Source organism: Sus scrofa, chromosome 10 (genome assembly GCF_054392235.1).
Source record: "Sus scrofa isolate SSC_HxYL_T2T_F1_AM1 chromosome 10, Sscrofa_HxYL_maternal_Yorkshire_Landrace_v2.0, whole genome shotgun sequence".
In the NCBI taxonomy this organism is placed as follows: domain Eukaryota; kingdom Metazoa; phylum Chordata; class Mammalia; order Artiodactyla; family Suidae; genus Sus; species Sus scrofa.
This window is the reverse complement of record NC_139392.1, coordinates 725,228-748,525: the sequence shown is the minus strand read 5'-3', so window position 1 is coordinate 748,525 and position 23,298 is coordinate 725,228. Positions and strand designations below refer to the sequence as shown.

Here is a 23,298-nt window from a genome sequence, read left to right as displayed (position 1 = left end):
TATACTTTTGTCTAGATATATGCCCAGGAGTGGGATTGCTGGATCATATAGCACTTCTGTATTTATTTTTCTGAGGAACTTCCATAGTGCTTATCATTGTGGTTGTAACAATTTACATTCCCACCAACAGTGAAGGAGAGTTCCCTTTTCTCCAACCCTCTCCAGCATTTGCTATTTGTAAACTCGTTGATTATGGCCATTCTGACTGATGTAAGGTGGCGCCTCACTGTAGTTTTGATTTACATTTCTCTAATAACTGGTGATGTTGAAAAGAGACCTTGCGTTTGAATAACTAGACCCAGAGATTCCTTTGAGAAGACCCTGGCCCAGATCATCCAGGAGGTGGCACCTGAGTACCATTTTTCCTTGTCTTTTTCTGGTGGTTGGCTTTTGCTATTCTGGCTGTAACTGACTTTTCCATGGCTAGGTATGCCAGTTAAGAACACGGGTTGTGCTGTGAACCAGTAGAAGTAACCTCATAAGGAGATTTGATTGGGCTCTATAAACAGTAAGAGATGCATAAACAAATATGGAAATCTTTGTCTGGTCAATAATCTCATCAGCTGCTGTTCCCATTTCCTCATTGTAGAACTAAGGGACAAACAGCCTGGCTCACGGGGACTCTGCAGTGGTCTGGAATGGTTTTCAGTGAAGGGGACCTCATCACAGGTGGACAAATGGACAGGAGCCCAAAGGGCACCCAGCTGAGGAAGGAAGAGGCTCTGGGGTACTGGCACCCACACCTTACTCCTCTTCCTTTAGCAAAGAGGCTGATGTTAAGGCACTTAGGAAGAGAGGGTTTATTCCCAGGAACGGGTTAAAATTTTTTAAATCAATTAATGAGTCACAGATTAATTAACTAAAGATGTCAGCTAGAAATTCTACCCAGAGCAACTAGTCAACAAAAGGCATTAAAAGTCATCCAGATTAGAAAGGCTGAGAACTATCTCTATTCATGGACAGTAGAATCTTGAATATTGACAACCCTAAGGAGGGCACTAAAAATCTACTGGGACTAATAAAGAAGTTGAGCAAGTTTGCAGGTGCAAGATCAATATACAAAAATCAATTGTATTTCTACACACTTGCAGTGGAAAATCCAAAACAGAATTAAGAAAATAACTGCATTTACAATAGGATCAGAAAGGAAAACATAATTAGGAATAAACCTAACAGAGAAACTGCAAAACATATACTTTGAAGATCATAAAACAGTGTTGAGAGAGACTAAAAGTCATTCAAATAAATGAAAAAAAAAGCATTCCATGTTCACAGGACTCATGAATTAATAGAGATAAGACTGCAATACTCACCCAAATTCATCTAAAACTCAACACCATCTCTATCAGCATCCCAGCTGGCTCCTCTGCAGAAGTTGAAAAGCACATTCTACAATTTGTATATAATGGCAGGGGGCTCACAAAAATCCAAAACAATATTAAAAAATAAAAGTTGTAAGGCTCACAGATCCCAGTTTCCTACCTTATTACAAAGCATAGCAATCAAAACTGTGTGGTAGTGGCATAAAGACAGAGACGCAGACCAATGAAATAGAAATGGAGAGTCCAGAAATAAAACTCTGTATCTATGGTCAGTTGATTTTCAACAAAGGTGTCTGTACCATTCAATGGAGAAAGAATAATCTTTTCAATAAATGATGCTGGGACAACTGGATAGCCACACACGAAGCAATAAAATTGGACTCATCTCATGCTATGTACAGAAATTATCTGAAAATGGATTTAACATCTATATATAAAATCTGAAACCATAAAACTTATAGAAGAAAATACAGGGTTATGTTTCTGTGACTTCAGATTTGGAAAAAGATTCTTAGATATGACAACCAAGTATGAGCAACAAAAGCAAAACAATTTTAATTGAACTTCGTCGAAAATGAAAACAAGAATTTTCTGCTTCACAGAAAATTATCAAGGAAAATGAAAAGGTAACCCATAGACTGAAACAAAGTATTTGAAAATGATGTATTTGATAAGGTACTTTTATCTAGACTATATCTAGAACCGTCACAGTTCAATAATAAAAAATAGCCCAATTTAAAAGGGAGTGAAGGATCTGAATAGATATTTCTACAAAGACGATAGGTGAATGGCAAATAAGCATATAAAAGATACCCAACATCATTGGTCCTCAGACAAATGCAAACTAAAACCACAATAAGATATCACTTTATACCCACTCGTATGGCTACAATCAAAAAACCAGGTAACAAGTGTTAGCGCGTGTCAGATTTCTCACAGACTGCTGATGGAAATATAAAATAGTGAAGCCATGTTGGAAACTGGTAGTTTGTGAAACATTACTAGATGTGACCGTTCGACCAAGAACTCCCACACCTTTGTATGTACCCAAGAGAAACTAAAATACATATCCATACAAAAATTAATAGAAGAGTATTTACAGCAGCAATATTCGTAATAACCAAAAGGTGTAAACAACCTGAACGTCCATCATTTAAGAAACTGATAAACAAAAACAGCAAATCCATATCATGGAATATTATTTAGCCATAAAGCGGAATGGAGCAGTGATACATGCTACAATATGGATGAATATTGAAAAAAAAATGATGTTAAGTGAAAGAAGCTATTTGAAAACTTAGCTACTCCTGCTTAAATGAACATCCATTTTCACCCTTAGCAACTTGAACTACCAAAGCCAAGTATATTCTTACTTATGGAACTGGATTTTATTGGTCCTAAAATTCATTTCCATGCTATTCCATAATCTTGCATTTGGATTATGTTATTTAGACTATTATTTTTAAAAATTTTGATCGGTCTTTTTGGGTCCCCAATTTCAAAACTGCATATATGTACTTAATGTATGTATTTATATATGTGTATTTATATATATATATAAAATTCTAATGTATTGAGTTATATAAACTCTACATGTAAATATACATTTATGTTCTATATATCACATAATAACTATTGTTTCTGTGTTTATTGTTATTTAATTAATTCAGTCTGGTACAGAATAGATTTAGACTTTAAATCATAATCCCAGTTTTTCTGATGCTATCCATAATCTTATTTAAATTACTTTTTCCCCTTTTTCTCATTTTTCACAACTATACTTACCTGTCAGCACACTAACCTGTATCTTGATTGTCTGTAATAATATTAAATAAAAATGATACACAGGTAGTACCTCTCTCCTTTGCTCACTGTTTAAGATGCGTTGCAGTTTTGATCACTTCAGTCACCTTCTGTGGTTAATATCATGTGAAAAAAGTTTTCTCAGTATGTGTGTGCTCAGTAATTTCAGTCAAAATCAAAAATTATGCGATAAAATGCACTCATCTAGATATGGTAACTTCCATTTTAAATCTAACTACAGCTTTGAACTTAGCAATGGAGAATAAATAAAGGAACTCATTATCAATTCCAGAGTTATTCAACACCTTTGCATATTACTTTTGGTTGAAAAAGAAAACTTTAAGAAAATCATTTTTCATTCCCTGAGAGGTGTAATTATTTAACTCATTAGCAGGAGTCAAACTGACTGCTAAATTTTGGTGATTCATACAAATAACTAAAATTTGAATATTTTTCCAGTATATTCTTTCATCATGTCAGCTTTGAAAACAAAGAAATGATACAGGACAATAAGGGTGGAACACTAATGGATGTTCTTTTTTGATGCAAAAGGGTAACGTAAAACACTTTACTAAAGGAACTCAATTCATCACAGCAGATTGGAAAACCTGGTACAATGTGAGTTTTACAAAAAAGTTAATATTAAAGCTCTTATTAATCTCTCATCTGAGATGACAGAAATTCCAAAAGTCCTTGAAATATGTTACTGTCTTTAAAAGTATTACTTATAAAGCTATTACTCCTGTTTTCAAAATGCACTCTATCCAAAAACCTCAGCTCTCTTTGGCCATGGCTACGGGCTTGCCAAGAGGAAAGATACATCTCGTGGATATTAATAATAAAATACTGTTGTAGGCAACAAAGAGGATCAGTGAATACATAAGACGTACCAGTGTTTACACTTACAGGAATAGGTCAGCTGTTAATATTTACTTCATCTCTCTCTCACCCACACACACATTTACACACTGTATGTGTTTTATCATTTTTATTGACACTAAGACACACACTTTCCCACATTATCTCCTTTCTAATGTCTTAATGCTTCTTATAGTCAGTGGAGTCTTACAAGGGCTGGTGGGTGGGTGGACAGTAAGAATAATGGAGCTGTTTTTGCCTGACGTTGGGCTTATATTTTCTGCTTTGAGGACACCCCAAAGTGAGACACTATGTTGCAACACTGTGTGTGTTGTAAGACCATGTTACATTAGCGTTTCATTGGGTAAGGCATTTTTTTATTTTTTATCAATATGTTAAAGAATGATGACCTAGACTCGGTGGTACTTTAGATTTAATAATACACGTAATAAATACATATACACATTTGACTTTGAAGTCACTTCCAGGCACATTTCCCTTCACTTTTCATAGATAAGTCATTTGGACACACTCTCTCCATTTCCTCCTTGCCCATTCGCTATCCAATACTTGGCTTTTGCTTCCCCCATGGGACAACACTTTTGCAAAAATGTAACAAGGCACTTTTGAATATTTAGTTCTCACCTGCATCTTTCCCAAACTCCAAAACTTTGAGGACTTTTTTCTTCTTGAAATTATTTTCCTCCCTGAGCCATTGGGCCTTTTCCTTAACTTTATCCAATATCAGTGGCCCTTGCTTCTCAGTTTCATACACTGAAATGTCTTCCTTTCAACACTCAGTCTTTCTATTTCCCCCACAGCTCTTTCTTGAGTTTTCTTCTCACTCAACTTCTACTCACGTCACCTTAATTTTATCAAACAATATTGTTTCAAACATCACCTGTTTGCTGATAACTTCCAGGTCAATACAGTTTCCACACACATTTCTCTTGAGAGTCAAAATGCATATATATAAAATGATGTTATGTTATATATTATATATATGTTACATATATAACATATATGTTTTATATATATGTCATATGTTCCCCTGATAATCTCATATCCATATCAAACTTCAAACATCTAGCAGTGCATCATAACTTACTCATTTACTAAATCATTTTAAAAGATTTTCTAAGAAATGTGCTCTGATCTTCATATTCAAACAGTATTTTATCTTGGTCTCTATACTTGTATCTATACCATAATCTGCATAGTTTCTCACATTAAGAATTGGCAACGCAAGCAAGATTTTTTATTTTATCATGTCCTTACATTAAATTAATGTTTCGGATCAGCAAATTCCACCTTCTTAATAGATTTCGAGGCCTCTCTCCCATCTTCATTCCTGCTGCTGCTCTATTAATATAGATCTTTTCCAACTTATTTCACTTTTAGAAAAGCCCCCTTATAGCAGTCCCTCAGACTCCAATTCTTTAACCCATCCTTCAAATTGCTTCAAGAGTTTAGAGGGGGGAAAAACAAACAAACAAACAAAAAAAAAACCCTGATTATTTCTCTCTTTGTGAAATCCCCTTACAAGCCTCTGTTTCCTTCCAGAAAAAAATCTAAACAACCCAGCAAGCTTGATGATTATAACAAAATAGTGTCGTCTGGGTTCTCTACACTGTCTGGGGCTTACTTACTAATCACTGCAAGTTTGTGTCCTTCAACAACATCTGCCCTGTACCTTAACTATCATTTTCATTCTCTATTTTTACTAGTTTATTTCCTTTTTTAGATTCCACATATAAGCAATTTCATACAGTTTGTCTTTATCTGAGATAGTAATTATTCCAGCCACGAAAAATAAGTGGTCAGTTGATAACAAGATAAAGAAGATAACTACTGCTACAATGGTAATCACATTATAATATATATGTATCAACGTGTTGTACATCTTAAGTTTGCACAATGCTGTATGTCAAATATATTTCCATTGAAAATAAATAAATAAATAACCTAATATGTTATAATCTGGCCCTGGTTACCTCCTCAGAATTATCTCCTGCTATGCATTACATTCACGTTTAATTATTCCACAGTTCTAATCTTCTCTAACTGCCAACTACCAGCTCCTACCCCTTCCTAATTGTCATTACCATTCGTTTGCTTCCTGGAAAACTCCCACTCACCTTCAAAATGCAGGTTATAAAATGACTACAAGAATATGTCCTCTGGGAGTTCCCGTTGTGGCTCAGCAGAAACAAATCTGACTAGTATACATGAGGACTCAGGTTTGATCCCTGAGTCCTTTGCTCAGGGGGTTAAGGATCTGGCGTTGCCATGAGCTGTGGTGTAGGTCACAGACGTGGCTTGGATCTGGGGTTGCTGTGGCTGTGGTGTAGGCAGCCCCTAGCCTGAGAATTTCCATATGCTGTGGATATGGCCCTAAAAAAAAAAAAAGAATCCAAAGCTTTGACAAAACAAAATAAGGAATTGTGTCCCAAAGGAATGTTATAGGTATGGCTCTAGAAATTTAGCTGCTAAATTAGATCAATAAGCTAAAACAGGAAATTTTACCAAAATCCACTCTGATCACTTAACTCTACAGAGAAGCTCACTTGCCTATCATGATATATTACTGGCTTTCACACTGCTGTGTGTAGTAGATCTCCAATGGGCAGCTCTTGCTTTGACTCCTCAATGCAACTGCCATCCAACAGTGCTGGGTTAGAGTCAACTGACGTCTTACCTGGTCTGTTCATGCAGTGTGGATCATTCATGCTGCTAGGAGACTAGAAGGTCAGCTGGTACAACCGGAGCATCCAGGAGGCCTCGCCACATGACTGGGGTTTCTCACAGCATGATGCCTGGGTTCAGAATAAAAGAATTCCCTGTGTAAATGGCCCAGCACAGGATACAGAAGCTGCCAGGTCAGTAAAGGATATACCTGAAGTAAGCAAAGCATCCTTCCCCACTGTATCCTATTGTTCAAGGCAGTCATAGCACCCTTCTGATGGGTTTGGTTTGCTTGTTTGTTTGTTTGTTTTTTAATAAGGAAAAACAGACTTTTACCTCTTAATGGAGAAGAAGCAATATCACCTTGCAGAGCAGACTGCAAGACGGGAGATATCGCTGTGACAATAAAATAAAACCTGCCGTGGTGTTTACCGAAAGGAAGGACTTTAGGAAAAGTGATTGAGGACTTCAGAAAAGCTGATTAATGTCTTACAGACATTACACTGAGACAGGTGTCATAAAGAGGAAGGCAAAATGACGAGGAATTTAATGTGAAATGAGACGAAAAGTGAGATCAAAATATTCAAAACCTTACAAGCACTGTTAAGGATACTGCATCTTATCAAAAATTAATGGTGATCTATTTTAAGTGTTTTAATCAGGTTGATGAAATCAATATGTATATTGTGCTGTGTCTCTGTATCAATTATGTTATTATGACAACTGTGTCAGAGAAGTATTAAAATTATAACTTTTTGACCCTTATGAACTCCCACAGGAGTTCCTGCTATGGCTCAGTGGGTTACAAACCCATGAGGATGCAGGTTCGATCCCTGGCCTTGCTCAGTGGGTTAAGGATCTGGCATTGCTGTGGCTGTGGCTGTGGCCTAGGCCATCAGCAGTAACTCCAATTCAGTCCCTAGCCTGGAACTTCCATATGCCACAGGTGAGGTCCTGAAATGCAAATGAAATCAAATAATAAAGTTGTGATCATTTTATTTTATTTTATTGTCATTTTAGGGCTGCACTTGCAGCATGTAGAAGATCCCTGCCTAGGGATCAAATCAGAGCTGCAGCTACTGCCTAGGCCACAGCCACAGCAATACCAAATCCAAGTCCCATCTGTGTACTACACCGCAGCTTGTGGCAACACCAGATCCTTAACCCACTGAGCGAGGCCAGGGATCAAACCAACATCCTCTGGATATTAGTCAAGTTCCTAAACAGCTGAGCCACAATGGGAACTCCTATAGCCCTTTTGCAAATGAGGAAAATAAAATGAACAAAACAGTTCCTCAAATGTATATGTTTGTTTAGAAAATGTCAGAATGGATTACAAGTGCGTCCTGGACTGACAGCTCAGCACAGAATTACTTAGCCGGTAGCCAGGATTGTTGGACACAACAGCTAAGTTTGCTTTCCCTAAAAACACCCCAAATTGCAACAAAGATAAAGCCTCATTTGCAAGAAAAGGAAACGCAGGGGTGATGAATCATCTCTAGCTCCGAGGTGGGGAAATGCCTTGAGCTAAAAACCTTAATAGACCGGCTGGTTTCCAGTTCACGTGTTGTTTCCTGGAATAACAACATGAAGAAGCTGATTAAACCCTCATTATGGTCATTCAGCACCTTACCACTGACGATGGAGAAAAGCAAACTGACCTAGCGTAGGAGTGAGCAATGTCTTAACAGAGACCAGTGCCTTGTCCAGGTGCAAGCACTGCCCTGTGCAGGGGCCGAACAAGAGGGGGATTGCAGGACATCCAGGCCGACAGCAGCAGAGCCTGGAGCCCAGCAGAGCCAAGCAACCCTTCTGTCTTTGTGAAGGTGCCAGCAAGCATCCACCAGTGGTGGGAGTTGCCAGATTCAGACCTGGAGCTAACAGAAGAGCCAGCTGCACTTACTTGGGGGAATGTGGTCCGTGTATCACGAGAGAGGCCCTGACTTGAGAGCACAGTAGCAGAGATCGCACAGGCCATCGGGACCAGCGCCGCAGAGACGTCAGGGCAGGGAAAGGCAGCGGCTAGAACGTGCACTGCTCTTGATGGCAAATTTCTCAATCTAGTAACTCTCCACATCCTGTGTCTTGGTGTCTGGGGAAAGGTTCACTCTAGCCACTCAATCCCCGACATTCATCCGGATAGACAGCAGGACCACTGGTAGGTGTGGGGAGAGGAAAGGTCACGGGAAGCATCCCCAACCAAGTCCAGGTAACCTAAGACAGTCTGTCACAAGTCATGTCTGAGGAGCCTTCCTCTGCCTTGAAAATAGGACCTCAAACATGGATAAGAGACTTGTGGTTGCCAAGGGGGCAGCGGGGGATGAACTGGGAGTTTGGAGTTAGTGGTATAAACTGTTAGGTATAGAATGGATAAGCAATAAGGTCCTACTCTGTAGCACAGGGAACTCTCTCCAGTCTCTTGTGACAGAAAATGAGACCCAGCAGTGAATGACTGGGTCACTCTGATGTACAGCAAAAAGCGACCCAACCGCTATACTCTACCATACAGAAAACAGAAGAAAAAGAAAATAGGACCTATCACCCTGGAACTAGATGAGCTTAGATTCTAAATCAGGGAGAGAAAGGCACAGGGCTCTGGCTCTCATTTCGTACTCTTGAATTCACAATCCGTCTGAAAACAAGCTAGTAGCAAGTTGGCACACTGTGGCTTTGCCTCGTCCCTCTTTTTCACTCATTTCCTGCTCTCTGAACACAACTCCAACTTCATTGTTGAGATTTCTAAGAAATCAACCCATTCTACAAAAGAATGTAACTTCTGGGCAAAAAATACATTGTGAATTAATTTGTCACATCTGGTCAATCGGATCATTTGATAAAAATGGCTATTATCATACATGCACACACCACACACACAGACCCACACAGACCCATACAGACACACCAGGCATGCGATCCTCACACACACACACACACACACACACACACACACACACAGACATACACCTAGTACTTTGTAGCCCTTTCTCTCTGTGGATAGATTGATACCATACTGGGATGGTCTGTTTATACGCATTACAAATCATTTTAGAATATTATTTCAGAAGCATGTAGCATTAAAGCTAATTATCGCTGTTTGAGGTACCATTAAAAATGGTGTATATGGAGTTCCCGTCGTGGCGCAGTGGTTAACGAATCCGACTAGGAACCAAGAGGTTGCGGGTTCGATCCCTGGCCTTGCTCAGTGGGTTAATGATCCAGCGTTGCCGTGAGCTGTGGTGTGGGTTGCAGATGCGGCTCGGATCCCACGTTGCTGTGGCTCTGGTATAGGCTGGTGGCTGCAGCTCCAATTCGACCCCTAGCCTGGGAACCTCCATATGCCTCAAGAGCGGCCCAAGAAAATGGCAAAAAGACAAAAAAAAAAAAATGGTGTATATATTTTGTCTAGAGAAGAATGGTCCTTGGAGTTTAAATACTGTTAATTCAGTGCACTGTTTAATACTAGTCTTATCAGATGATCTGAAAGAAAATGTTTCTGTGTTACATTACATTTGGGAAGCATGCCAACTCTATTATTTCTTAAAGATTTACTGTTTACCATAGTAATTTGTAGGCGCTGAGAAAATTTTTAATAAATAAATCTGTCTCAAATGACAATTGTCGTTAAAAAAAATGAAAATTTAGAGACTAGTCACTATGAAAATGGTTAGTGGCTATTTTGGTATCACCATTATTTGAATTAACTATGCCCTTAAAATCATCCAGTTATTGAAAACAGTGAAATCCTCTCAATATAAAATGGGTACATTATTTAGTTGATTAAATAGCTAAACTAAGGATGCATCCATCAATTTATCATTTTGTACGAGAACAGGATACCAAATAGAATTTGATTTAAATGCATGGAGCAAAAGTGATAGAAATGTTTCTGATAATCAAACAAAAGAAAATCTTCTTTGTTTTTTTCCCCTTAGGGAAACAGTCCATTTGAAAAAGTTGAAAAGCTGCCTTAAATTTGTAACTAATATAATTTGACAAAACAAAAAGATAATGTGGTTATAGATATTTCACTTACGATCTCACTTTCTCTATTGAAGGTGCCAGTTCCCATCGTGGCTCAGCAGAAACGAATCTGACCAGTATCCATGAGGATGCAGGTTCGATCCCTGGACTCGCTCAGTGGGTTAAGGATCCAGTGTTGCCATAAGCAGTGGTGTAGGTCACAGATAAGGCTTGGATACTGCATTGCTGTGCTGTGGGCTGGCAGGTACAGCTCCGATTCAAACCCTAAGATGGGACTTTCCATAAGCCACAGGTGCAATGCTTATAAAAAAAAAAAAAAAAAAGAGAGAGACACACAAAAAAAATCCTTGAAAGTGATCCTCAAGTTGTGCTGCTCAAAGAGAAAGCTGTACTATGATGGGTAGAATGCCTACCTCTTTGTTTCAATGCCTTTGTGTAATTCTTGCCCTTGAGTGTGGGCAGGACTAACAACTTGCTCATAACAAAGAAACTGTGGCAAAGGGATTTTGCAAATGTAATTTCTGTCCCTAATCAGTTGGCTCTATGCTGATCTAAAGGGAGATTATCCTAGGGAGAAAATGACCTGATGAGGTAAGCCCTTTAGTTGAGAGTCTAGAGGTGATGGACTAAAGCAGTAGAGTTTGTCTTTCCTTATGGTCCTAAAGAAGCAAGCTGCCATGAGTTCTACAATGTCCAGGAAATAAACTCTGCCAAGAACCACATGAATTTAGAAAAGGACCCTGGGCTGAGCTGAATCTGCAGCCCCAGCTCGCACCTCAGCAGTTTTGTGAGAATCTGTGCAGAGAATACAGTCGAGCTATGCCCAAACCTCTGACCTCTGGAGACTGTAAGACAATAAATAGGTGTTGTTTCAAGCCACTCAATTTGCAGTTATTTGCTATGCAGCAAAAGAAAGCAAAAACAGGTGATATGCAAGTCTATGTATACTCAATGCCACAGGATGCTGATCATGGAAAAACTTAGTGGAAATTTCTATATTTACTCAAGTTTTGGAGAAAAATCACTGCTTTTGAAATTACTTTAAGGAACATAGTTGTTTTATGGATTAATATTCAAAATTCATATGACCTTTTAAGAGATAAGCTGAGTTGTCAAAGATACTACAATGTTGACAAAATTCTGGGACCTGCAAGGTGTCTTTTTCTTGCCTCTGACCTTAGTTTTGGGGAATGACAATGTATGTCATTCCTCCATGTTCCATGGCTGGTCATGAAAAGAGCTCTTTAAACATACTACTGTGATCACCTGGTGAGAAGATGATCCAGGGGCTATTTGGGTTTGCCAGGTACCCAGGTCCTACCTAAGAACAGTGTGAGCAGGATATGCCTCATATATCTGGATTCCTTATCATCAATAAACTGGCAGTTTCTGGATCTCAGCCACAATGTGTTGGAATAAAAATAAGCCACATAGATTTTCTAGCTGCATGATGAATGGGGTATAAAGACTTAAAGATTTCAAACTTAAGGGGCTCCCATGGACTGTCTTTGACAGTACTGATCACTCTTGCTCTTAAAATGCACCCAGCTCTCGAAGGGAATTTCTCAGGAAACTGCATGTGACTAATCAGGGCCCCCAGACACTAATGCTGGCCCTGAAACCTCCTCCAAGCTTCACACGGGGGCAGCTGGGGGTGGGAGAGTAGGGGGGCAGGAGTGCAGAGGTGGCTATGTTTTGCCACCTTCAAAAAGCCCTAGCTTCAGCGCCCTATGTACACCTGTCAGATAGTGTGCCTCGAGGAAGTGAGAGGATTCATTCAGCTCCCTTGGCAGCCAGTGGCAGTGGTTTCTTGTTTTTCTTTTTTTCTAACCATAAGTAAAAGTTTGAAGTTAGGTAGTACTTGTGATTCATGTGAGTCCTTGATCGTCTGCCTACTTGTGCTGGTGCAGAGGTTTTGCCTGTAAATGTTAAGAGCAGCACTCAGAAAGCAATTACAATAAGTCAAGGCTTGTCTCTAAATCAGTCCAGCACCGTTTTTAAAACACAGATGCCCTGGTAGTCTACATTAAGACAACTGAATTTGGACATTGATGGTGTGACAAGCCATCTGTATTCTGATAAATTTCCTTTAGATGACACTGAATGTTAAATGCTTGGCTATAATTACAGCTTTTAAGATGTCAAGAGATTGAAGATTCAACTTCAGTAATCAAATATAAGCACATTTAAGCAGTAATGGGCTCTATTTTTTATTTTCAGGTTTTTTATTTTTTTTTTTTTAATTACAGTACATCATGCTAGTGAGTTTAGAGAGTGTATGGGAGATACAATTTTACAACTGGTAATGTGAGGTTATAAAATCATTATAGAAAATGTTGTGGTGTTAGGCATCAAAATGCCTAAAATATTTATATAACACTTTGACTTACTAATTTACTTTGATAAATACATTACTACATTTTAATCATACAAGTGATACCAAGTTGCTTTTCAGTAATAACAGAATGGTAAAGCCTCTATGTTTTAGTCAAGGAAACCATCTTTCCTAGAATATTCCCAATTCTTTTCCATTACAGCAATAAGAGCATATACTGCATCTTATTTATCTTTGTAACCCTTTTGTAATTCCTTGGAACAAGATATTTCCTGAATGAATGAAAATGAAAATTGCCTCTGTCTCCTTAGATTAGGAAAGTTGTATGTCAAATTGGTTTACATATTTGCTTTCACCAAGGTTTATCATGTAGATTTTATTTCTGAATTTAAAGAAATAGGCCCTTGTTTTAAATGAATATCCACAGAGATGTTTGAAATAAACTAGTAGTTGGTATTTCTCTCTTGCATATATTCCAAAATCGGGCCTCGGAATAAATTCTCGTGGAAGCCTGAATATGTCATATGCTAAGGATGGGTTACTCTCCAAGCAATCACTGAAGTGAGCCAACTTTGTTTTTTTAATTAGCCTGGTTGATATACTGTCAAAAACCTTCTGCCTCTCTGAAATAGCTTAGTGAGTTCATTTTAATTTTATCTTAGAAGTTAAAGTTTTCCAAAGTTAATTAGGGATTAATTAGTTTGTTATTCTTAAATTAAAAATTTGCTGTTGATTTTCGGGCTAGTGTAGAGAGTTCTTAACTGCTTGAGGCCACATTCAGAATGGTGGTGGGATTAGTTTTGCCCAAAGGAGTGCAATTTGGAAATGTTTGTGTCTTCTCGATTGTGAGTTTATGAGGAATAAGACACAAAAAGAGGATGAAAACAAAGTAGCACTGTCAAATCTTGTTCTAATGATTTTATATTCAGTCTAAATGTTTATTTGATATAATGTTTCTCGACATTTTCAAATGAACATAAAAGCATCTAATTCAGCAAGAACTATCAAATCCCAGTGTTGCACGTAGGAAATAATCCTGAAACACACACACACACACACACACACAGCTATCTCAGCCGTGAGGCCTAGATACAAGGTACCCGAGGTTGAATGTCATTTCTGCGGCTGCTTTAAGCAGAGATGGATGAATGGGGAACATTTCAGGTGGGTAAACTGCATCTCTACAGAGGAGAAATCTCTGAGTAGGCAGGCCTGCTGTAGAGAAAGGAAATGTGCATTACCAGGACGTGACCCCTGCTGATTGGAAATTTGACCGTAATTAATTTTTTAATTTGCATGCAGTAAATTTCACTCTTAGTGTATAAAGCTGTGTGTTTTGACAAATGTGATGTTGCTAGGTTTGTTGTTTTTTAGGCTTTGCAACACAGGCACAGTGGTAAGACCCTAGGTTACAAATTTGTGTTTCTCTAATGACGAGTGATGTGGAAGCTGAACATCTTTTCAGGTGCTTATTTTTGTTTATATATCTTTGGTGAAGTTTCTATTCAAATATCTTCCTCACTTTTTTTTTTTTTAAATGGCCACACCCATGGCATATGGAAATTCCCTGGGCCAGGGACTGAATCCAAGCCACAGCTGTGCCAACCCAGATCCTTAACCCACTGTGCCTGAAAGGGGATTGAACCTGCGCCTCTGAGGCTACACAAGCTGCTGCAGTTGGATTCTCAACCCACTCTGCCACAGTAGGAACTCAATTTTGCCCAATTTTTTATTGGGTTTTTACTTTTTTATTGCTGAGTTTTGAGAATATTTAAATATTCTGGACACTTTTTATAGGTCTTTTCTTGGATATGGCATTTACAAATATTTTCTCCCACTCTGCTGCTTGTTTTTTTTTTTTTAATTACCCAGTGAATTTTATTACATTTATAGTTGTACAATGATCATCACAACCCAATTTTAGAGCATTTCCATCCCAAATCCCCAGTGTATCCCTCCAACCCCCATCTGTCTCATTTGGAAAACCTAAGTTTTTTGAAGTCTGTGAGTCAGCATCTGTTCTGCAAAGTTCATTGTGTCTTTTTTAGACTGCACATGTAAGTGGTAGCATAGGATATTGGTGTCTTACTGTCCGACTGACTTCACTTAGCATGATAATTTCTAGGTCCATCCATGTTGCTGCAAATGCTGTTGTTTCTTTCCGTTTAATGGCAGAGTAATATTCCCTTGTGTATATGTACCACATCTTCTTGATCCACTCCTCTGTTGATGGACAGTTAGGTTGTTTCCATGTCTTGGCTATTGTATGTAATGCTGCAATGGACATTGGAGTACATGTATCTTTTTGAGTCATGGTTTTCTCTGGATAGATGCCCAGGAGCGGGCTCCTTGTTTTTTAATACTTTTTTTTTTTTTTTTTTTTTGGTCTTTTTGGGCCACACCCATGTCATGTGGAAGTTCCTGGGCCAGGGGTCAAACCCACACCACAGCAAGGACCTGAGCCACTGCAGTGACAACTCTAAATCTTTCACCTGCTGAGCCACAAAAGAACTCCTCCAAACCCTTAACAGCGCACTGCACAGAGCCAGAGTTTTCATTTTGATAAAGCCACATCGATCACATTTTTCTTCCATTGAGAGTTGTTTTATTGATGTATCTACCCTCTTTATCTATCTCAAAGTCACTAAGATTTTTATCCCATGTTTTCTACCAGAAGTTTAATAAATTTATGATTTATTTAGGTTCATGATCCAATTTTAGTTAATTTTTGATAAATTTAATGTTCATTTTTTTATCATTCCATTTTATAGCACTATTTTTTAAAAAATACATTTCTTATTCTATTGACTAATTTTTACACCTTTGTCAAAAATTGGCTGATTATATTTCTGTGTGTATACTTCAGGATGCTCTACTCTGCTCCACTGATATATACGTGTATTCCCTGACAATTCCTCACTGCCTGGACTATGATTACTGCAGTTTCATAGTAGCTCTTAAATCAGGCTGTGTGAATCCTCTTTTCTTTTTGAATAAATTATCTTGGTTATTCTTATTTCTTCATCTTTCCATATACATTTTAGAATTGTCTTGTGGGATCTACAAAGTATCCTACTATATTTTAATAGAATTGCATTGAATTTACCAATTTATTTAAAGAGAATTGATATCTTACTGAGTTTTTTGATGTGTGAACACAGCATATCTCTCCATTAAATAGAGTTCTTTGAATTTTTTTTATCAGTGTTCAGTAGTTTTCAGTGTACAAATATCATATATATTTGGTTGTTTTTTGCCTGTTTACTTCGTTTTGTGGTGCTATGATAAATGATGCTTTTTTTAAATGTCAAACTACAAATGTTCACTGCTAGAGTACAGACATGATTGGATTTTATATCTTTCAAACTTGCTGACTAACTTTCTTTGTAGAGTCTTTTATTTTTTCTTTGTATAAAAATTACCAACTATAAATATGCACAATTTTATTTCATCCTTTATGTTATCTTATTGTTTCTTTTCTTATAATATTCTGCTGACTATAAATCATAAAATGATATCTTACAGGAATACTGAGAGAGGACACCCTTACTTTCTTCCTGATGTTACAGAGAAAACATTCAGTAATTCATCATCAATCAAGTTATCTGTAAGGGGTTTGGAGATGCTCTTTATCAGGTTAAGGAAGTTTTCTTCCATCCCTAGATTTTTGTTGTACATATTTATCATGAAAGTTAATGGATTTTGTCAAATATGGTTCCTACTACATCTACTGAGATAATGATATGATCTTTCTTCTTTGTTAATTTGGCGACTTATACACTAATTGATTTTTTCAATGTTGAACTAGCCTTGCATTCCTGAAGTAAACCCTCAGTCTTAGCCAAAAGAAGTCCAAGTTTTTTATGAAAAAATTATCCCAAAATAGAGACATGTATCAAAGACTTACCCCTATTTGAATAGTTGTGAAAACGGACAGGATAACCAAAGAAGGAAACAAAAAAAATTAAATAAGAAGATATGCAAAGAACAGTTAGAAAAAAGTCTCATTTCTTATCAATTTTTGTCTTTCTTTCTTTCTTTTGCCACCCCACAGCATATGGAGTTCCTGGGCCAGATCTAGCTGGGGCAACACCAGATCCTTAACCCACTGTGCCAGACCAGGGATCAAACCTAGGTCCCAGAATTCCAGAGACACCACCGATCCCATTGCAGCACAGGAGGAATGTCTCATCACTTTTTAAATTTTATTTAGTTCTTTCACTTCACATCTTCTAAGTCTACATGTAAGTTAAGATCATGGTAACTACTCATTTATATCTCAAGTACATACACATGCACACACACACACATGCACACAATCCCAAAATGTGTTTCTAATATGAGAGGCGTTTATTTTATTTCCTCACAAAATTCAAACAGCTGCTTATGCTAGTACTCCTACCTGTCCTTATTGGTTATGCAGTAGCTCAGTTTTCAATGCTGAGCTCTGCTATGCTGAATGCTTGGCTTCTAGGGTCACTGTGCCTTTCAGCAGCAGACTGGCAAAAGGCAAGCAGCACAGAAAGGCATGTGTGGAAGGTCTTCAGGGGTAAGACTGAAAGAGGTAAGTGCTCTGCCCTTTGTTTCCCAATGGATTAAATTTAGTCACATGACCATGTTCTGCACATTCAGCTGGTTTACTTGTGTGCCAGGAAGAAGAGCAACTAGGTTGAATAGGTCTCTCTCACCCCATTGACGATTGCATAGTTGATCATGAATATTTATATTCTTAAACAACAAATTTATAACTTGAATTTGGGGGTTTCGTTTGTTTTTAAAAACAAACACACACATCAATAGAGTTAAAATAAATATGAAGTAATGCCTCCACTCTTCACATGGAGTTCTGAATATCTGAAGCCATATCAACTTATATTTATGAGTTATATACTTATATATACTTATGCATTGCTTTTCTTACATGAAAATGCTTACATTTTTCTTTATAATAACATAGTTTTAGAAACAAATATAAAATGATTGCTCTTTCATACATTTAAACAATTTTTTTTAGATGTGAGGGTATAATATATATATATATATATACATCTTTGTTATATTCTTCAATATGCCATGTATAGCGGGACATATAAAATATTAATTTGTACACATGTTCATTTTTACTTAGCATTGTAATTTTTGGAAACAAATTTTAAAAGGTGGTATAATTCAGTATAAATATAATTTGGATATTTTATTATATTTTTATATACTATCAATCAGTAAGCTGATGATGATATATTCACATCTGTCCAAAGTTTTAATTACTAGCATGAGTTCAGTTCTTTAAGACTAAGTAATGCAGAAAATGATTCCCAAGTTTCCTTCAAAGGACTTTGGGTATTTCACCCCTATTGTCATACTAAGAAAGAACTAGAAGTAACAATGAATATAAGAATGAGTGGAAAGATGGCTTACTGATGAAATTTAGTAAATTAGAAAAGAATGACCTCAAAACAAAGACTTAAATATTCAGATATTGTGAATAATTGAGCTATTTCTGATATTACTATAATAGAAATTAAATTGTAGAAACTTATGCTTGTTAGAACCAAATGATTCTTTTCTAAATAATAACTGCAAAGGAAACATTCAGCCTCTAAGACAAGCCTAACATATTTGTATGCAGTGCTCTGAGGGGAAAAAAATGAAATATCATTTTTGAATTATATATTATGTAAGACTATTTTTAATATGCTTCAGAATACCTCAACAATGATAGCAAATACAGCAATTCTGGAGTAAAAATGTTATGTTAAGCATAATATTATTCATAATAAAATAATATTTACATTGAGATTTGGATTTTATTATGTTGGTGTTTTATTTACACTTTGAGTTGTAACGTTAATAAAACCAGGTTAATTCAAGTCTAGCTTAATTTCATTTTTCAAACTTTGCTTTTATACATATTTGCATAATGTCTAGCAAACAGTAATCACAGTAATTTGGCTCCCTATAACCTCCTCTAATCATGTCATTCATAATTGCAGAAAATAGAAATTAACCTTTCTAAAAACTCAACAGCATAATACTCTGCTGTCACGGAAAAGGTAGCAGGTGTGGCAGTGGGCCGCAGTCATTTGTCAACCGAGGTAAACCATCATGGTGGCATCAAGAAGAAAATTATGCTAATGTAAAAGTAATGCTTCTCAATGCTATTATTAGCACTCTGTTCCAGCAGAATGATAATGAGAACCAAATCTCTTCTGAATTTCCAAACCACTTTTTTTTTTATAATAAAGTGTTTCTTAGATTCCTTTTCAGATGATATGCATGAAGAATTAACCATATTGAAGGGGCTTAATACACTGTAAATGAGTTGGATGTAACCTAAAGTTTAGTCATAACTGGGTACTATTGTAATCTCTCACATGATGAGTTTATCACTTTTTATAAATCTAACTTTTCAATACCTATGATAGAGATTTAAAATGCATTAGGATCCCTTCTCTTCCTTGCACACATTTAATTTCTTAGTAAACAACAGGTCAAAAATGTCTTCTTCCATGTGACTCAAATTTACAGCTGAGCTTGGAGCCTGAACTTGCCCTAGCAATGTAAACTTCAGAAGGTAAATTAATCTCTCTTGATGTTTGATTTCTTTATACGTTAAAAAAATGGTAACCACTTTACTTAAATTGTCATCATAAGGGTCGATGATATCACGTGTATAAAAATTGCTTTGTGGATTTTAAAGCACAATACGTCATTAAAATAAAATTGTTACTTAATATTGCTTGAGAAAAATTAAAATCTACTAAATTAAGTCAGTCAGTGTTGAGACAAAATAGGCAATGCCTCTTTTGAAGAATCCAAATATTGAAAACCGGTTTTGCATTTTTCTGGCTGGGTCTGAAACCCAATAAATCAAGAGGATATCAAGTGGCAGAATAATCGGGTTAAATGTGAAGCCTCCTTTCCGCCACTTCTACGTGGCAAGGGATAAGGCTGAGGAGAAGCAGATCACATTTAAAGAAACGAAAAAGTCTGAGGCAGGCACACGAGCCTCAGGGTAAGGAAGCCAAAGAACAGACAAGTGTCTCCCTCCATCACAGAGCTAAAACCAGCAAGAAATGGGATTTTTCACACTGACTCATAATGTTCATAATTTCTAAGCAGATGGAGTAAAACTTCTCAGCATCTATCAATCCATTAAATTCTATTCAGCAAAATTCCTGTGGTAAAACAAAGATGGCCACAAAGTCTTTTCACTCTTTCTGCAGGGAGGTAGATCTAATTCTTTCCTGTTGAATCTGAACAGGTTTCTTGACTTATGTGCTTACAAAATCAGGCAATGGTCTAGATTTTGTCTATAGACCAGACTTTGTGAGTCCTATTTAGGAGTAAACTGGGTTTAACCTGTAAGTAAAAACTGAGTGGTTCTCTACGTCATAGCAGTCTTTACCACATCCTCAGAAAATCCCAACTAGTCCTTCATAATCTTCAAGTGACATTTAAGAGACTCCTACGTGTTAGTTCTCTTAGGAATGAGACGGGCTGGGACCTGGGACCCTTTGCTGCTGTGGCTGCAGTGCTTGCACCTGGACAAACATTCTCCCCAAGCAACAAAATGCAAAGAAACTACAAAGGACTAAAAATAACTGTGTACATGTGCCACTGGGGCAAGAATATGAAAAACAAACAAACAAAAAACAACACCCCAACTGCCATTTCTGAGGAGTCTAGAGCAAAAGCAGGGTAGATCGTGTGCCCTGTGCACATGATACCACCAAAGGGATGGGCAGACCACCTAAGCCACCCCTCTAGCCCTATCCTTCGACCTGCCCTACCTCAGCCCCACATAAGGAACCAGCTTGCCCCCCTCAGGGATGAGCGAGCAAGGAGACCCGTTGCTTGCTTTCTCTCCCTCTGCTACAGCAGGGGCATCAATAAAACCATGCCTAAATTTCTTGTCTGGCCTCTTATCAACTTCTATTGACATCACCAAAGGGCCATGAACCCAGGTCCGTAACAGTACCATACACGAATGCAATGTTCTGGGCTGTATCAAATTCTTGTCCGTAGACACCAAAGAGCCAGAAGACTTCCTAAGTTGAAAGCATTTTGTTTTATTCCTGCACATGGTGCCCATTTGTAGTGCAGTGAGTGCACAAATCCAGTCACTTGTATTTCTACTAAAATACAGTAATCTTGGAAAGAAGTGAACCAATTATGTTTAGGTTAAAAAGATAGAGAAGAGTGAATTGGAGAGGGAGAACGTAAGAGGAGTCGAGAATCTTTCCTAAAATTCGGACTTCATCACCTGAGCGCACTGTGGTTATCAATGAGACGTGGCGATGCCAGCGTGATGGACTGCAAACATGGCCACCCTCTTCCATTCCCCCCTCAAGGGGTGGAACCTACTGACCAGTCCTTAAGTCTGGGTTGGCCATGTGACTTGTTCTGGACAAGAGAACATTAGCAAAAATCACACTCCAGAGACTTGAAAAGTCCTTGCACACTTCAGTTTGTTCTCTTAAGAACTTAGAACTCTCCTGGCCTTCTGGGGACAATTCCAGAATATCCTGTACACATGGAGACAGGACCAAGTCGACAGCCATTCCAGCCAAAGCCTGGAACCAATCAGCAGAGCCAGTCAGCAGAGACCAGAACCATGCAGTAGAGTCAAAACCAATTGTCAACCTGCAGAAGTGTGAGCTGAATGAATAGTTGTTGTCTTAAACCACACTCATTTGGGGTTTACATTAGTTAAGTCTTCTGTAACACAGTGCGACAAACTGAGTAACTTAAAGCAACAGACTTCTCTTATTTCAGTTTCCACTGATCCCAAATCAGGCTAAGCTGTGTCCTCCACTAGGGTCTCCCAAGGTTGAAATTGTGCCAGTAAGGCTATGCTTTTATCTAGAAGCTTGACTGGAGAAGAGTGTACTTTCAGGCACACCAGCTTTTTGGTACAATTTGTTTCCACCTGGGGGGAGTGCAGAGGGCTAGGCTTCCTGCCGGCTGGAGGCTGGAGGCTGCCCCAAGGACCTTGCCCTATAGGTTTTCCCAGTGTGGCTGCTTCCTTCTTCAACAAGGAGTGTATATAGAGTGAATCTACCAGCAAGACCAACAACACCAACTCTTCCATGGCCAACGCCTTCAAGGAAATGACATCACATCACCCATGCCCCCCTCTGTCGCAGATCCTACCTGCCCTGGAGGGAGGAGGTTACACAAGGTCATGAACACCCCCAGAGAGATCTACCCCAAGGCCATTTGTCAAATAGGAGAAATCCACCCACACGACCAGGTAAGAGGCTGTTACTTTTATGAAGGCATTATGATATTACGCTGCAAAGAGTAGGTTCTGTAGCTGCACTGCCTGATTTTACTAGGTCTGCCACGTAGCTGTGTAACATGGGGCGATCCATCTAACTTCATCCCCAACCACATAAACCATTTCTACTTTTACAATGTTTGCAGACTTTTTACCTATGGGAATTCTCACTAAACACACAAACAAGTCACAACCATACAGATACCTTTTACTCATATCATAAAAAGAAAAGAAAAGGAAAATAAGGGGTTGTATTTATCACAACTTTGTTCCCAAACACGACTTCCCAGGAAGGAAAAAAAAATCCATTAGCATCAATCCTGTAGAAAATAGCACAATACAAACTGCCCTCAGGCAGTTTTCAGTGACATAAATATTGGAGTCCCTGAAACAGTAATTTGAGTTTGGGATTCATGCTGCAGGGATTTTACTGCATTGCTTGGGTGGCTGGGATTTCCCACCTCTTTTTCCACAAAACTAAAAGCAGGAAAACACTGAAATTTAAATAGATTTTTACCTAAACTTAAAAGGCAGGATATAACAGCTAAGAGAATAAACATTCCATTCTTATGCTAGCAAATGTCATTCTTCTGTTGAAACTGGAAAGTACTGTCTATAATAGCTCTCCCATGGCACACATTATTTACTCATCTGATTTCTAATACATATCACCAACTCCAATTGAGGGTGAGTATTAAGTGTCATACATCAAAATAATATAAAAATGAAACATTATTCTTGAATTTTTTATTTTCAACTTTTGAGAAATTCAAGAGTATATTAAAATAAACCTGACAGTTTAAGGCTTTAGAAGAATAATTCACTCATTTCCTATCAACAAAAATTGTGACAATGTAACTACATTGTTTTAATTTTTATTAATGGCAAGTGTGTGGCATCATAGCTTTAGAAATCCTTGACCCTCTGCTTGTTTTTGTACATGGAATTCTTACATAGTTCTAGATCTTTTCTGAAGCAAAATATTCTTTCTTTGTTGTATTATGCTACTTGCTGACACACAAAGATCACTT

The 23,298-nt window shown here is 37.8% G+C and overlaps 1 long non-coding RNA gene across 1 annotated transcript in view; it reads right to left on the bottom strand.

Moving 5' to 3' along the window:
* LOC146398748 (uncharacterized) overlaps window positions 1-23,298 on the bottom strand; it is an 84,244-nt gene that overhangs the window by 10,581 nt on the left and 50,365 nt on the right. The window contains exon 2 of the long non-coding RNA XR_014817210.1: window positions 6,682-6,799. This is a non-coding gene — a long non-coding RNA (uncharacterized LOC146398748). The remainder of the gene's footprint in view (window positions 1-6,681; window positions 6,800-23,298) is intronic.